Genomic DNA, 17,504 nt, shown 5'->3' with positions numbered 1-17,504 from the left:
TGCGAGGCTCGCGTTCCTCGGGCGTTCCAGAGAGCAGGTGACTTGGGTCTTCTCTCTTGCCCTTCTTTATTTTTGTAATATTCTGAATCTGACGGGGTTGTGTCTGGCAGATATTCCGAAGAAGCGGCCAAAGCTCGGCTCCAGTGCTTCAGCCCGGATCAAAGAGTTGAGGACGTTGGACCCAGCAGATAGGTCCTGGAAGGTGCTTTTACAGCCGGAGCGTCTTCATCTCGCAGGTCTAGACTCGGCCGTCACAGGTAATTGAAAACGCATCTTCATGCATCTTCTAAATTTTCCCTGACTTACTTCGTTTTTTTTTTTTGTAGATTTGCCCGAAGCTCGACCCAGTCTCAGGATCGTTCCCGAACCTACTCCCTCGGAAATGACTGGAGCTCGTCCCCCTCTTAGGGCCGTTTCAAAATTAAAGGCCCCTCCGCGATCAGTTCTTCTGTCAGAGCCTCGGCCGCCGAAGAGACAGAGGGTTGTGCGGAAGGAGAAGGAGCTTGCTAGTTCTTCTGCCCCTACCGTCGTCGAAATTTCTGACCCGGAAGAAAGGGCGGAAGCGACGGAGGCCGCTGCCTCCGAACCTCAGGCGGCACCTGACTCGGGACACACTGCGACGGATGTTCCGAGGCAGGAGGAAGAGACCAGAGCCGCGTCTTCCAGAGGGGAAGAAGAGACGAGGACTGCATCCTCCAGAGGGGAGGAGACGAACCAAGAAGGGCCGTCCGTCCTGCAGAAGGTGGTGTCGGGGATGGTTCCCTGGGCCTTAGCCCATGGGGGCGAAAAAGAGTTCGTCAGTCTCTACAACGCCCCTTCATCGCAAACCGTTGGCCATGCAGCAAGAGTGCTTTTTGAACTTGCTCCCTGCTTGATCAAGGCCAGCAAAGAGCTATCTTCGACTCATCGGCTGCAGACTCTTCTGTCGGAAGCCGAAGGGCGACGCGAGGAGGCCGAAATCCGGGTCGGCGTTCTGACAGGCGAGGCGGCCATTGCCCGGAAAGCTGCCGAAGACGCGAAAGCAGAGGCGGCTTTCTCCAAGAGAGCCCTCGACGAAGCACAAGCCGAAGTTACTCGGCTATTGGCTCTACTTTCGGGAGCTGAGGAAGAGAACCGACGAGTTCTCGCAGCGCATGCTTCTTGTGCTGATGACTTGGCTCGGGCCAAGCTTGAGGCGGCAGAGCATATTCAGCAGGCCGACGAGAAGACTCGGGAGGCTGAGAAGGCTAGGGACCAAGCCGTCCAAGCTTTCCTTGAGTCAGCTGAGTTCGAGGATGAGAGAGATCGTTTGTTCCAAAGCGGATATCTGGAATGTGTCAAGGATATCAAGAAATCCTTTCCTGATCTTGATCTCTCAGAAATCGAGGGTGGAGTAGCCTCGGAATCCGAGAACCCGGACGCCGCTGCTGAAGGCACTGCTGGGAACGAGGCCGGTATATGAGAGGGTCTCTGATATTTTTTTGTTTTACTTTTAAACTCGATGTATTCATGTGTTGTACTTGCATGTTGATGAATGAAAGTAAACGCCTAGTTTTATTCATTTAACTTGGCTTCAATTCTTAGTTCAGTTTAAATATCGAATACCGGGCTAAGGATAGTAAATCTTGAGGTGCTCAGCGTTCCAGGGGTGAGGCAATGATTGTCCGTCTAGATCTTCTAGCCGATACGTTCCTGGTCGGATGGTGCTCGAGACGATATAGGGTCCTTCCCAATTGGGTCCCAACGTACCCGATCCAAATTCCTTGGTATTGGAAAATACTTTTCGGAGAACCATATCTCCCATTCGAAACCTCCTGACCTTAACTCGGGTATTGTAGAACCGAGCCACTTGTCGTTGCCGCGCCTCCGTGCGCAGCCGTGCCACTTCCCTTCGTTCGTCTAGAAGGTCGAGTCCGAGTGTGAGGAGTTCTTCATTTTCTTCCGCATTGAACGAAGTGATTCGAGCCGAAGGTAATCCGATTTCAACGGGAGTGACGGCTTCCGAGCCATATGCGAGTGAAAAGGGAGTTTCTCCTGTGGCGGTTCGCGCTGTAGTTCGGTAAGCCCAGAGAATTTTCGGGAGCTCTTCGGCCCATGCGCCTTTGGCCCGGTCAAGCTTGGTCCGAAGATGTTGCTTGATAATCTTGTTAACCGCCTCAACTTGTCCGTTAGTTTGAGGATGATGAGGCGAAGAATAGGTGTTTCTGATTCCGAGGTTGTTGCACATCTCGCGAAAGCTTCTATTATCAAATTGCCTTCCATTGTCTGTAATAATGGTACGGGGTACTCCAAATCGGCAGATAATATTTTTCCATACAAACTCGGTGATCTTCGGTTCGGTTATTTTAGCTAATGGATCCGCCTCGGCCCACTTCGTGAAATAGTCCACCGCTACCACAACAGCAAACTTGGTCCGACCTTTTCCCATTGGGAGCGGGCCTATGATGTCGACACCCCATTGTGCGAAGGGCCAGGGACCGATCATAGGAGTCAGTGCCTCGGGGCTTGCCTCGGAATTGCCGCGAACCGTTGACATTTGTCACATTTTTGGACGAGTGGCGAGCGTCGTGTTGGATAGTGGGCCGGAATATCCTGTCGTAGGACCTTATGGGCGAGAGATCGCCCTCCGGAGTGGTTTCCGTAGATTCCTTCATGGATTTCCCGTAATACATAGTTTGCCTCGCTGGGTTTGAGGCACCGCAGCAACGGGGCGTAGTAACCTTTCTTATAGAGGGTTCCGTTGAGTATGGTGTAACGGGAGGCTCGGATCTTAATTCGTCGAGCCTCGGCGCTATCCTCAGGCAACTTTCCTTCGTCAAGGTATTGGCGGATTGGATCGATCCAGGATGGTTCCGAGTTGATTGTATTGACGGCCTCGCTAATTGGTTCATCTATACTCGGCTTATCGACGTATTCGACAGGGACGAACCTGGGTATTTCATCTTTGCTAACAAATCGGCTTTGCTGTTTTCCGTACGAGGGATCCAAGTGACACGACAGAGTTGAAATCCGTTGATAAGTTCTTTCACTTTCTCCATGTATGCCCTTAACTGGTCTTTCCGTGTCTGGTATACACCGGTAACTTGATTAACAACCAACTGAGAGTCGCTGAAAACACTGAGGTGCGTGACCTCCATGCTAGCGGCGAGTCGGAGGCCGAGTAACAACGCTTCATATTCCGCCGTATTGTTCGAAGCTTGGAATCCAAGTCGTAAGGCATACTGTATATAGGTATGATCGGGGATTTCCAGCACAACCCCAGCCCCACTTGCCTTCGAGTTGGAAGAACCGTCGACAAACAGTTTCCAGGGAATAGGGCAGGTAAGGGTCGGGGGAGCGGTTGTTGTTGGAACTGCAACATCCTTTGGCATATCGTTGACCGGGAGCTCGGTTGGTGGTGTTCCCTCGGCAATAAAATCAGCTACTGCTTGCCCTTTGATTGCTGCCTTCGGTCTGTATTGAATGTCAAATTCACTCAATTCGATGGCCCATTTCGTGAGTCGGCCGGAAGCTTCTGGTTTCTGCAATACCTGGCGAAGCGGAAGATCGGTCATTACGATGATGGTATGGGCATGGAAGTATGGCCTGAGTCGGCGAGAGGAAGTAATTAAAGCCAAGGCCATTTTTTCCAGGCTTGGGTATCTTGTTTCTGCCGGCAATAATGCTTTGCTGACGTAGTAAACCGGCAGTTGCTTTCCTTCGGATTCTCGTATCAAAGCCGAGCTAACCGCTGCCTCGGACACCGCTAGGTAAAGGAGCAAAGACTCCCCCGATTCGGGCTTTGATAAGAGAGGTGCAGAACCGAGACATGATTTTAATTGTTGGAATGCCGCTTCACATTCTTCCGTCCAGTCCATTGTTTGTCTTCCTTTCAACTGTCTGAAGAAAGGGAGACATTTATCCGTGGCTCTGGACAGGAACCGATTAAGTGCTGCGACTCGTCCAGTCAACCTTTGGATGTCCTTTATGGTTTTAGGGGATTCCATATCAATCAAAGCCTTTATCTTCTCAGGGTTTGCCTCTATTCCTCGCTGACTAACCAAGAAACCGAGGAACTTTCCAGAGCCCACCCCAAAAGCACATTTACTCGGATTCAGCTTCATCCGAAACTTCCGTAGGGTGAGAAACATTTCTTCCAAATCATTCACATGATCTGCCGCGTGTATACTTTTGACGAGCATGTCATCAATATATACTTCCATGGTTCGGCCTATAAGCCGAGCAAAGATTTTATTAACTAATCTTTGATAGGTTGCGCCGGCATTCTTCAGACCAAATGGCATCACTCGGTAACAATAAAGGCCTTTGTCGGTGACAAAGGTAGTTTTTGATTTATCTGTCTTATGCATTGCAATTTGATTATACCCCGAATAAGCATCCATGAAACTAAGGAGCTCATGTCCGGCGGTACTATCTACTAGCTGGTCTATCCTTGGAAGCGGAAAGCTATCCTTTGGGCAGGCTTTATTTAAGTCAGTATAGTCAATACAGACTCGCCACTTCCCGTTGGATTTCTTTACAAGCACGACATTCGCGACCCATTCCGGATAGTGTACTTCTTCTATGAAATTAGCCTGGAGGAGTTTGTTGACTTCTTCTTCAATGATGGCGTATCGTTCAGGGCCGAGCGGTCGCCGCTTCTGTCGGATCGGTCGATACGACGGATCGATGTTGAGTCGGTGAGTCATCACAGAAGGGTCGATCCCGGGCATATCTTCATGGCACCAGGCAAATACGTCGGCGTACCTACGGAGCAGGGCTATCAGCTTCTCTTTCAAGGGGGACTGCAAGGACGAGCCGATTCATACCGTCTTGGATCCATCTGTTTCGACAAAGGGGATTGAGATAAGATCTTCGGCCGGTTGCCCTCGTTCATGACTCTCGCCCCGGGGGTCCAGTGATTCGATTGTTGATATGTTGACCGAACTTTTATCGACGGTTCCCTTTACAGCTATCATGTAACAACGCCTTGCATCTTGCTGGTCTCCTTTGACAATTCCTACTCCCGACTCAGTCGGGAATTTCAGTGAAAGATGGTATGTAGATACCACGGCTTGGAGGAGACTCAATGAAGGTCGGCCGAGTATTGCGTTGTATACTGAGGGTTGATCGACGACCAAGAATTCAACCATCATCGTCGTCTGATGTGGGGCACTACCAGCAGTGAGTGGTAACGAGACAATCCCTTCGGGCAGTACCTGTCCTCCCGAAAAACCGATCAACGGGGTCCGAACTGGGCGTAGTGTGGACCGTTCGATCCCCATTTTGTCGAACGCCTGGGTAAATAACACGTCTGCAGATGATCCCGTATCGACGAGTATCCGAAACACTTTTCGGTTAGCGATAGTCAGGGTGACAATCAAAGCGTCATCGTGGGGGTGATAGATGCCTCGGGCATCTTCCTCTGTGAACGAGATGCAATATCTTTCTCTTTTCTTCTCCTTTGGTGGCCGATCTATAATCATAAGCTCGGACTTAGGCTGACTGAGCTTCCTCGCGTGATTCCTTCGAGCATTGTTTGAGTCGCCCCCACCTCGCGGGCCGCCGACAATTGTCCGGATTTCTTCCATGGGCTGACTCTCGGTCGGACGTCCCTCGGCTACCCTAGCTTTAACCACATGTTCTTTGAGTCGGCCGTCCCTTATGAGTCGTTCGATTTCTTCCTTTAGGTGACGACAATCACTTGTGTTATGCCCGTGATCGCGGTGATAATGGCAGTACTTATTCTTGTCCCGCCGATTAGGATTACTTCTGAGCTTACTGGGCCAGCTGACAAAGCCTTCGTTTTTTATTTCCATCAGAGTCTTGTTCAGGGGGGTATATGTGGAAAATCTTCGATCTGGCCGTTTGCCTGACCTTCGCTCATCATGTGCTTGATCATCCTTGCGTTTCCTTCCTCCGGCCGAGTCGGCTTCCTTTTTGGCCGACTCTTTGGCCAGAATTTTAGTTTCACGCAAGATTCGCGTTTCTTCGGCGTTTGCATACTTATCCGACCGTGCCATAAATTCTGCCAAAGTGTCGGGCGGAGTTTTGTCTAGAGATGCCAAGAACGGCTTATCTCTAACTCCTTGCATGAGCGCGTTGAGGGCCGTTTCTTCCGAATGTTTTCGAACCTGAAGGGATTCGAAATTGAAACGCTTGATATAATCTTTCAGTAGCTCTCCCTGCTTTTGAACTATGTTGTTCAGATGTGCAGGGGGCTTCAATTTCTTTTTTCCGCCGATGAAGTTGGTGAGGAAGGCGTCGCTCAGCTCAACGAATGAGCTGATGGACTTTGGTTTCAACTGTTTGAACCACAGTCGAGCTACATCGGTCAATGTAAGAGAAAATGCCCAACACATTACCGCATCCGAGGCATCGTGGAGCTCCATATAGGTTCTGAAGCATTCGATATGCTCCGTCGGGTCGGTCTTGCCGGTGAAAGGAGTGATTTGAGGTAAGCGAAACCTCTCGGGCAACCGAGCCTTCATTACCGAGTCCACAAATGTGGTCGAATACATATTCCGGCCATGCTTCATGTCCGCCATCTCTTTCGCCATTTCTTCCCGCACTTCTCTTTTAAAATTTTGAATATCGGCTTTCCAAGGTTCACTGCTCTCCGCCGTGCCTTCCATGGAAGGGCGGTTACGCTTTCTTCGCTCTATCTCGTGTCGAAGATCGGTCGGGGGCAGGGAAGCGTTGGCCGACTGCGCTGGAGATGGTTCTGATTCGCCTTGGGGTTGGCTCGGCCGGAAAGACTGCGGCGCGGAAGGTTGAGGATCAACCGCCGCCGTCGGTACGTGCGCTGTCTCTCCTTGAGGATGCGGGAGTGGCTGCATTTGCTGCTGATACATTCGTTCCAGCATCTGCTTCATCATATTCATATCGGAGCGGATTTCTTGAACCTCCTTGTCCAACCGCCCATCGTCGCGACCCCGCTGATTGTTGCTTGTTCTGGTCGCCCCTCGTTGGCGGTTGTTAGGTGGGTTCTGGGCTGCGGGAAGGCCCTGTAATCGCATTCTCATTCAAATCTTCTTCTGGGACCGTCCTTCTAGTCATCACCATGGAACTCAATGTAGAAATATGAGATGGCTTTTTTGTACGGTTTCCCACAGACGGCGCCAAACTGTTGATGCAAATATCTGGTTCGTCCTCCTAGACCTTCGTGTACCTGCACAGAGAGGGGACAAAGGAGACCCTGGCTTGAGCAGGGGACCCTCCGATGCCAAAGTCAGGCCTGGATTCGGGGTCTAGATGTATGGAGGGGTTCTGAGAAAGAATTATTTTTTCTTACCTCCCAAGACGATGGAGGTCCCTCTTTTAAAGCTGCTGGAGCATTTAATCGTACGAGGATTCTTCTCCTGATATCGCGGAGATGGGATCGCGCCCATCTCCAATCTTCATCCGATCCCGTGAGCTTCGGGATCGGGGATCTTATCTCGAGATATTCGGGATGAGGCTTTTGTCTTGCGCTGGCCAATCTGACAAGAAAGTCGGCCCGACGCGTGCCCGGATTGTGATGTGTCGTTCGAACCGACTCAACTTCTGTCTCGGCTTAGTAAACCATACCTCGGATCTGATACATCTTTTAGCGACCCGAGGCACTAAGTCCGAGTCTCCGAACTTGGTATCGTTTGTCCCCAACAATAGCTAATCTACCTATCCCCTGAACTGTTAGAAATATTAGATCACTTATAGGGCATGCTGGTTTTTTATCTCTCTCTCTCTCTCTCTCTCTTCTTCATCGACAGAAGCGTAAATCTCCCTAGGATTTATGCGACTTTTCTAGAATCTCTTTATTCTTTTTCTACTGAATCCCTAAATCTCCGATAGTAGGATTTAGACCGTGACTTTTCTCTAATCTATCTGTTGTTCTTCGATAGGAGCCTAAAAGTTGAAGAGATTCTCTAGCACCACATGCAACTTTCACAAGTAGACTAGAAGTAGGATTTAGCAAGCGACTTTTCTGTAGTCTCCCTGGGAACTCAATATTCGGACTGTGTAGCGTCGGACGCGGAACTGGTGTCGATCATATGTGTTGCCGGAAAAGCTAGGTGGGCTGACCATGATTTATGGCATTTATCTACGCCGTCCATCTATTCTGCCAGCTCATTTATCGCCCAAGCAAAAAAATGAGGCAAATTCAAATCTCAGGTGGACCATAGGAAAGGAAACAATAGTGATTGAATGCCCGGTGACCAATCTGCACTGTACATAAGCTTCTCATAATCAAAATAAGATAGGAATCAATCAGGGAGATAAAAACTCAGGTCGGCCAGACCATATCACCGGCGGCCAGTTTTACCGGCCGCAGGTAACTGGGCCCAATAAAAAGAAAAAAAAGGGATGCCCTAAATCATTTGCGCTCACCCGGCCGACTCTCTCTTTCTCTCTCCCTGCCTCTCCTTCTCCCTCTCTCTCTCTCTGCCTCTCTCTCTCTCTCAAAACCCTAGTCCTCTATATCTCTATCTCCTCGGCCCTCTGCTGCAGTTCGACCTTCTGCTGGTCGTAAATCTCGGATTCTCAGGTATGATTTAAGGTTTTTTTTTTCCTTCTCGCTGTTGCTTTCTGCAATTTAGAATACTTGATTAGGGATATGCATTGTTGAATCCCTACTTAGGGATTTGTATGACAAATTCCTAATTAGGGATGTGTATTGTCGAATCCCTAGTTGGGGATTTGCATTGCCGAATCCTTTTTAGGGATTTGCATTGTCTAATCCCTAACAAATTTACTGTTGTTTAATTTTTCACAATCTAAACAGAATCGGCTAAAGCTTGTATGATATCATGAACCGTGCATCATGGTGTGAGCCTCATGTGTTGATTGGCCAAAACAAGGGAGCACCGTTGATTGGGGGGCTTCCCAGGTTTTTGTTCTCACTGAGTTCGTACTTGTGGGCCTGAGCATGTGCATGCTAACAATCTCATTTGTGTTATGCCCCATGCAACCGTTTGTAGCAGATCTTTTCTGGTATGATACAGAGAGCTATTGGCAAGGGAAAATTTGGGTGATTGAATGCCCACCATTAAAAATTTCTTAGGGCCCATTGTAATATTTATCTGCCATAGTATCAGCTTGATCCAAAACATTTGTGGCCCCTAAGAAATTTGTAATGGTGGGCGTTCAATCACCATTGTTTCCTGTGGTGTGGTCCGCTTGAGATTTTATCTGACTCATTTTGGGCTCATGACCTGGGATATGAAAAAATAGATGGACGGCGTGGATAAAATACGTACATCATGGTGGGGCCCACAACATTGTCATTGCTTTTAACTCGGTGTGTAATGTATAATGGCATATGATATTAAAAGATGTATGGTGGCTCGTGGGTATAGGTGTGATAGAGCTTAATGCAAAATTTCAAGATATTCCTTGAAACCTTATTATTTTTTCACAATCTAAACAGAATGGAGATTTCCATCACTGCTCCTATGGATTTTGTTTGAATATTTGCCTACAGTAGCATATAGCTAGGTATCTATCAAGTACTGCTATGGATAGGCACTCTAGCATTCTGATTAATTTACTTATTCCTTATGGTGGTTTGGATACCATCAGATTCATTTTTTTTTAAATATAATTATTTTCTGTACTCTACATTTGCAAGTTTTATTTCTTAGTAAGCAATAAAGAAGTAAAGGTTTTTTTTTTTTTTTCCTAAAAGTGCATTTGGAAGTGACTGCAAGACTTCAAAGCTACTAATTCACTCACCGTATGAAGAATAAATTCTGTTCAACAAGAAATGCAAGTCCAAGAACGAGCTAGTGTTTTTCTAATTGATGCATATATGTCTGCAATACAACAAACTATTTTGGGTGCTTTGCTATGCCCACACACAGCTCTGTAGACATATGCACAACTTGGGTATTAGGTGGGCCTCACTAAATAGATGACTTAGTCCAAAAGTTGGGCCAATCGACTCATCAGGTGGCGCACACAGATATGTTTCACATTCATACATGTGAGGCCTGATGAGTGGACTGGCCTGATATTAGGGCCAGCCATCTGCATGGTAGAGTCCACCAGTTGCAGTTCAAATATCCCACACATGTGCTCGATGGACCACATGTTTTCTTGTGGACTAAGGAAAAGTCTTAAAAGGCCACAAGATCATCAATTCACTGAATAAAATCATCAAATTGGCTTCCAGGGCACACACCAGTAATACTACATTGTTTAGGTCTTGTGGCCTAAAAATCAGGTAATCTCAGAAAGGTACTGTATGAGAAGTATCTGTGCAAGCGGGACCCATGGTTCAGTGATCCAAACCATTGGTCGTTGGGCCCTACTGTTGATGGACTGTGAAATCTCCTTGATAGGATATTCCCAACCTTGAATTTTGGTGGCATGCAAGTAGATGGGTAGGAAGAGAAATGCATCAACTGTCCACATTCAACTAAAAAAGTTAACGCCAAGATTGGTGGCCAGGTTTTTCTTGTCTATCTACGGTGGAGCCCAACAGACCAACAGTCTGGATCAGTGGACCATGTGCCCCCATTTCTACAAACTGTATGCATGTCCCAGTGTCGAGGATCATGATACATTTTATTCCACATTTCACATTCTTCTTATGGAGAACTTCCACAATTCACTTTCTTGTTATAGAAACCTTGAGGCTACATTTGGATGCACATGCAAAATGTACTGCAAACATTCATATTAGTCGATAGCAAATAAGGAAAATTAATGATGTTTCGTAGTATTCATAAGGTGGAAGTAGCACTCAAAATGCAGAATTATGCTTGTTTGGATGTCTGACTTACAATTTATGTGATTGCAATATGGAGCCGAAGCCGTCGATGTGAATGCCAAGAAAGGAAATTACGATTTTGGTTTTTAGGGCGTGTTTGTGTGGACTATTGAATTCAACCATGATTATTCATCAAATAAAGTTTAAATAACAAAGTTGTGATTTCAAGTTATTTGTATGCATTGTGTTGATATGAAGGTATGGACTTGAAATTGTAGTTATGTTACTTTCAAGTTGGGCCTCCAAGAAATATAACTGCAATTTGAGTGCTATTTCCTCATTACATTATTTCTCTTGTTATTTCATCTTGATTAAACTGGATGTTTGCAATTCAAAAATTGTTACTTAATGCTGTATCTGGTTTCAACAAGAAACATCAAGAAATTTCATGATTGATCAATCTAATTTGGTGCAAAATACCATTGAGTTATCATTCAAAAATTGTTACTTAAATGTTTTATGTGGTTTCCACTTTCTCCAATTATGTTCTACATGGTGTGCAACTGAATTAGTGTGTTTCTGTTATTTTTCAATTGTTTCTGATCTGTTATCAATTTGTTGATAAACCAAATGCACAGAGTCACTTGGCTGCTGTGATTAGTTCCCTCATGTCCTTTTTTTTGGGGAACAGAAATGCTTTCAAAAATGAGCTGACATTGTTAGAAAAGGTTCGGCATCCTAATGTGGTTCAGTTTGTGGGAGCTGTTACTCAGAATATACCCATGATGATTGTTTCCCAGTACCATCCAAAAGTAAGCATCTTTGCATTCATATGGAAATTTTCTAATAGCACACTTGGTTGCTGCAGTCTGCTATAAAAGTTTGGTTGTCCTATTTGTGATCTAATTTTTTATTTTTTATTTTTTATTTCTTTGAGTTGTCCCATAATTCCATTCTAATGCAGTTTCCCCATACATTTTACTTGTTTACATCGATGTTGATAATACATATGGCATCACTTAAAATATTATTTTGAAGACTGCATTGTCTAGGAAACATATATGTATGTCATTAAACCATATGGATTCTTGTACTTCGGTGGATTTCAGGGAGATTTGGCAATTACCTTCAAAAGAAAGGACGTCTACAGCCTTCTAAAGCTCTGAGATTTGCTCTTGATATTGCTAGGTAAGCTCATAACTTGATATTTGGCCTCCAACTGATTGCTTTTTAATTGAAGATGATGTGGTTTTCACTGACTTTGTTGGTGACAGCAAGTAATCAAAAGTTATATCGCTTTTCCCTTAGTTTTCTTTTCTTTTGTGGGGACCTATGATACCACCAAACCCACAAGATCTGACAGTGATGTATAGCTTCATCTACAATTGGGTCAGCAATTTGGACAATCTGGATTTCTGAACAGCTAAGAGTTGTAATTTATCAGATGTGTATCATTACAAGCTATATAGTAGATACTTTGTATTTGGAGAATTCTATAAGAATATCTGTATCTCTTGTGTTCTTTGAATTGACTCTGAACATGTCTCATCACATTCTGGAATCAGCCAGCTTGTTTTCACCATATTGCAAAGTGGGACTGCACGGGACAACTTCCCGACAAATCAACAATCATTGTTTGGCGGTCTGAAACACAATGAATGGTGATTTGGAGTGTGAGCTAATTTTAACTGCTAATGTGTGCTACTTCTTCATGAATATAAAATTGCAGTTAGGTCCTCTTTAAGCTGGATTGGGCTTGGGCTGACCCTCTGATTGGAATTGGTCAGGTCAAGTATGGTTACCTGATTTGGCAATTCTGCTTCTATCCTTGTGCTTCTGTGTTGGAATGTAACTCTTTAGAGATGGTAAGCTTGTTTTGCTCTTTCTCATTCCTTTTTTTTTTTTTCCTCTAACTTTTTGGTCCATGCAAAATTCATTTTTGGTGATCCTTTTGGTCCATGAACTTTTGCACCATTCCTCAATTTGGTTTTCTTTTTGTTAGTTTCTATACTATGACTTACATTGATCATTTTGCTTATTATGTGGAAGTTTTTCGGCACTTCTTTCTACTGTAGTTGTTTATCATTGTTATCTTATTCACTTTTCTACGCTAGATGAAAATTGTTGTTTCATGGAAGTAGATTGACAAATTTGCCTTCTATGTGTTGCAGTTTGCAGGATTCTGAGCCTATATGATATTAAGGATGAGGATATTGATAGTGTTTTTAATCATTCCCAGCCTTTGTTCTTTATAATTTTGATGAATAACAGTTTGTTATCTGTTTTCTCAGGAAACCTCTCGTTACAAATATCATGTGGATGAACTTGTTCAGGCAAGTATCTACTTTCTCTTATGCAATGTGTTTCTAAAATTTATCATCATCACCAGAAAAAGGTAACAGTGTCTTTTTGCCACTGTCTAATCTTTTATTTTCCCTTGAACAGTTTTTACCCTACTTTCAGAGCTTGCTAGTTTCAAGTTAAAATCCATATACACTGCAATGAATATTTTATATTGCCCAAAATCTTCTTTTTGTGGGAAATAAAAGAAGAACGTTAACATGTCGGTTCAAATGGGATTCAGGTGGGCCTACTCATTTATGAAAAAAAAAAAAAACTGATTTAGAATTACATGGAAATTGGTCACATACCCAGCTTGTCTGCAGTTTCTTTCTGGTCAATCACTATCTTTGGAGTGTTCAGATTCGAGAAGTGTACAGAAACCTTCACATGCACATAGATGCATTTGACATCTAAGTCAGGATCTGGCTAATTGGTATTCACTTTATGCTTTCTTTGCAAAGGTACATCTATACAGGAGATTTCTTCCGAGTAGCTTGAGGAAAGGAGATTTATATCATGCAGAGGCAACTGCAAATTTCTGGCGCATATCATCAGCTTTCTCACTTTTAACTTCCTGTCTCCATTGATAAATCTGTGAACTCTTGTTCCTCCTCTTAGATTGGCAGAAGTTTTAAACTTCTTTTTTTCATAATATATTTGTAGGCAATGAACTTTTGCAATTATTAGTTCCTGGTACCTGAGGATGCATGTACTCGGTTTCACTATCAGATACATTTCATTAATATTAGTAGATTTACATGGTATTTTCCTGCATTTGGTGTTTTATCAAAGATTTAAATTGAACATTAAGAATATCATTGAGTGTATAATCAAAAGTATTCAAGCTAATGGTGGTGATGAATACAGGAAATTCAAAACCTTTCTTGAAATATGTGGTAATACTCACAGTTTCTCTTGTACAGTCTCTATGCTTCTCTATTGTGGTTGATGGTCACATCCGACCAATCATGCCATTCAATGTTGTAATTTTTCTCATTAACCATCTACTTTTTCCAAACACACAGCAGAAGAACCAGCTCCTACTACCAACATCACCCAGCCAACTCGTACAGAAGATAGACTCTGTTGCGAGTTCTATTATCAGTATTATTTCCACCTTTTAAGTTCTGAACATAAGAACATCTTTGTTGTTATTTGCTGCAATTTTATTTATTATATATCTGTGGATCTTTTTTTGACTGAATTAAGTGGGCCTGGGTTGTATTTTTAGAGTGGTTCTTTCACCCGGAACATTATAAATAAAGTGGTGTAGAGAGATCTTTCTACACTTTTTCTTCTGCTTTAACACACTAGGTTCTAGCAGTTCACATGATGAAAACTAAGGATTGCTTGCAATTATTCTATACAAAAAAAGATTTGAATTAAGTTCTTGTGTGCTCTATACATTTATATTTGTACACACTACTGATTTACCTGCCATCGTTTTTTTCTTTTTATCCCCAATGGTGAAAGTGGGCAGGAAAAACTGAAACAACAAAAATTACAATGGCTATGGATTGTCGGTAACCATAGGTTCTCAAGCTACGGATTTTATTCGTAGTATTTTCTCCTTTTTGGCCGTAGTAAAACTTACGATATAGGTGGACCATAGGAAAGGAAACAATAGTGATTGAATGCCCGGTGACCAATCTGCACTGTACATAAGCTTCTCATAATCAAAATAAGATAGGAATCAATCAGGGAGATAAAAACTCAGGTCGGCCAGACCATACAAAACGGGAATTGAATCCCCAACAATGGAAACTCTGTAGGGCCCACAGAAGTGTTGTATCAGGATGATATTTGTGCGTACAATTTATCTGAGTGGAATTTTACCCATGAACGATTTCAGTTTTTGGATGGCAAATAACAATTACGATCGGCTCCAAGGAGGTTTCAGTGGTGGATATTGTTTCATGTGGAGTGGCCCACCTAAGTTTTGGATCTGCCTCATTTTTCAAATCCCACCTATTTTGATCTTGAGAAACTGATGGACGGAGTGGATTTGTTGGGGTCATCTCTAGGGCCCCATTTAGCTTCCAACCACATGAATTTATGGTGTATCGGCAGAGACTATTCATGTACGGCTAAAATGCAACACGAAGTCGATCGGTACCGACTATACAAGGAAAAGTTCGGTGGCCCACCATGATGTATGTGGTAATTTATTCGGCCACCCATCCATTTTTCCAGATCATTTTAGGGCACCCAGGATGAGGCAGATCGAAAGTTCAAGCTAACCATACCATTAAAACAAGTGGACATCGGATGTCAAGATAACCACACCATAGAAAAAGTAGGGATTGAATGTCAACCGTTGAGAAATTCTTGGGGCCACAAAGGTTTTGGATCAGGTTGCTAGTTTTTATTTTCATTCGATCAGGCATGTGTGACCTTATAAACATATTCGATGGCCAAAAAAGCATCATAGTGGGCCTTAGGAAGGTTTTAGTGACGGGCATCATTATCCCATTATTTCATGTGGTCCATTTGAGCTTACGATCTTTTTCATATTTGGGCTTATGCCCTAAAATGATTTGGCAAAATGAATGGACAACGGGGATAAAACACATACAATATGGTGGGCCCACAGAGCATTTCCACGTATACTTGGTACCTCATGGGTGTTGTGTTCTCCACCCAGTCGCTCTTTTGGAGTCAAGTGGCCCAGAAATCCAAAATTCGGACTTGGATTGCTTAAGGTATAGAATACAACAGGGAGGTCGGTATTATGGTGACGACACCATCCATCCATCGTTCTAGATCATTTTAGGGCATGGACCCAAAAATGAGGCAGATCGAAAGCTCAAGTGGACCACACCATGGGAAACAATGGGTATTGAACGCCTACTATTCAAAAGTTCCTAGGAGCCACATAAGTTTTGGACCAAGATATTTGTGTTTTCCCTTCATACAGGTTTGAGTGGCTTTATGAACGGGTTGGATGGCAAATAGACATCATGGTGGACCCTAGGAAGGTTTCAATTGTAGGCGGCATTATCCCAATTACTATGGTGTGGTCCACTTGAGCTTTGGATTGGCCTCATTTTTGGGCTCATACCCTAAAATTATCTAACGAAATGGATGAATAGCACTAAGTGAAATAGCAGAGAAAATGATGGCTAAAATCAATGGCATTTGCCGTCAAATGTGGTTTTAGTTATTCGATGGCAAATGTCGTCAATATTTTTAAATTGGGTATAAAACAATCGGGCAAGATAGTCCTAATCGCCCCCTCTCTCTCTCTACCCTGATTGAACCCTAGCCCTCTCTCTCTCTCTCTCTCTCTCTCTCTCTCTCTCTCTCTCTCTCTCTCTCTCTCTCTCTTTGGACGGTGCTACCACACACTCTCTTTCTTTGTTTCTCTCTCTGCTTCCCTTAATCGAACCCTAGCCCTCGCCTCTCTCTCTCTCTCTCTCTCTCTCTCTCTCTCTCACACACACACACACACACACACACACACACATCTCAATCCTTCTCTTGGTGCTCTCTGTTTGCAGTAAGCCCTAACTTTAGCACGTAGGACCCACTGTAATATTTATGGGGTCTATTGTGGGCCCCACTGTGATATTTTATTATGTTTATTGTTGCTGAAAATTTGAACTATAACAATATATATGAAATTATGATCGTGTTGGCCCACCGACTGCTGGAAATTTATGACTTTGTGGGCCACTGTTGGACGATGTCGATGTGGATGAAAATTTGAACTGTTCTTTATATTAAGTTGTTTAAACTTGTATTTATTTTAAATTGAGTTGTTTATTGTTGCTGAAAATTTGAATTATTATTTATGTATAAAATTGTGATCATGTGGGCCCACTGACTACTGGAAATTTGTGACTATGTGAGCCACTGTTGGACGATGTAGGTGTGACTGGAAATTGAATTGTTGTTTATATTAAGTTGTTTAAACTTGTATTTAATTTAAATTAAGTTGTTTATTATTGCCGAAAATTTGAACTATTGTTTATATATATGAAATTGTGATTGCATTGGCCCACTGACTACCGAATATTTATGACTTGTGGGCCAATGTTGGATGGTGTGGGTGTGGCTGAAAATTTATTGCATATATTAAATCATTTAAACTTGTATTTATTTTAAATTAAATTTTTATTGTTGCTGGAAATTTGAACTATTGTTATCTTATAAGATTCATTTTATATAGGGACATGGTATTCTTGTAGTATATGGTATGGTGCCCCAATATTGCATGTATATTACTAGTATGCAGTAGATATCAATGGGTTACTTCGTTTATACTTATGAAAATTTATAAATGGGTTTGTTGAATTTTAGAGTTTAGGGATTATGGTTGATGGTTTAAGGTTTATGGTTAAGATTGGAGGTTTATGAATTAGGGCAAGGCATAGGATATGGTTTAGGCTTAGGAATTAGGGTCCAATCAGTCCACTTTGTCATGCTAGGCGATGCACAAATCTATCCACTTTGGTCATGTGTTGACCCATTTATAAGGGGTGTCACTTATTTGGTGGTATCCAAATGG

At 43.5% G+C, this 17,504-nt stretch overlaps 1 long non-coding RNA gene across 2 annotated transcripts; it reads left to right on the top strand.

Annotated features, from left to right (window-relative positions):
* The first annotated feature begins 8,395 nt into the window (after positions 1–8,395).
* Positions 8,396–13,533, top strand: LOC131231708 (uncharacterized). Of its 2 annotated transcripts, XR_009164519.1 has the most exons (5): positions 8,396–8,485; positions 11,343–11,839; positions 12,217–12,324; positions 12,439–12,516; positions 12,943–13,533. It is a non-coding gene; the product is annotated as an uncharacterized LOC131231708 (long non-coding RNA). The 2 variants fall into 2 exon arrangements; XR_009164520.1 differs by lacking the exon at positions 12,217–12,324.
* The last annotated feature ends 3,971 nt before the right edge of the window (positions 13,534–17,504 follow it).

Source organism: Magnolia sinica, chromosome 17, assembly GCF_029962835.1.
Source record: "Magnolia sinica isolate HGM2019 chromosome 17, MsV1, whole genome shotgun sequence".
Lineage (NCBI taxonomy): Eukaryota > Viridiplantae > Streptophyta > Magnoliopsida > Magnoliales > Magnoliaceae > Magnolia > Magnolia sinica.
Note: the sequence above shows the minus strand (reverse complement) of the source record. Positions and strands in the feature narration are given on the sequence as shown.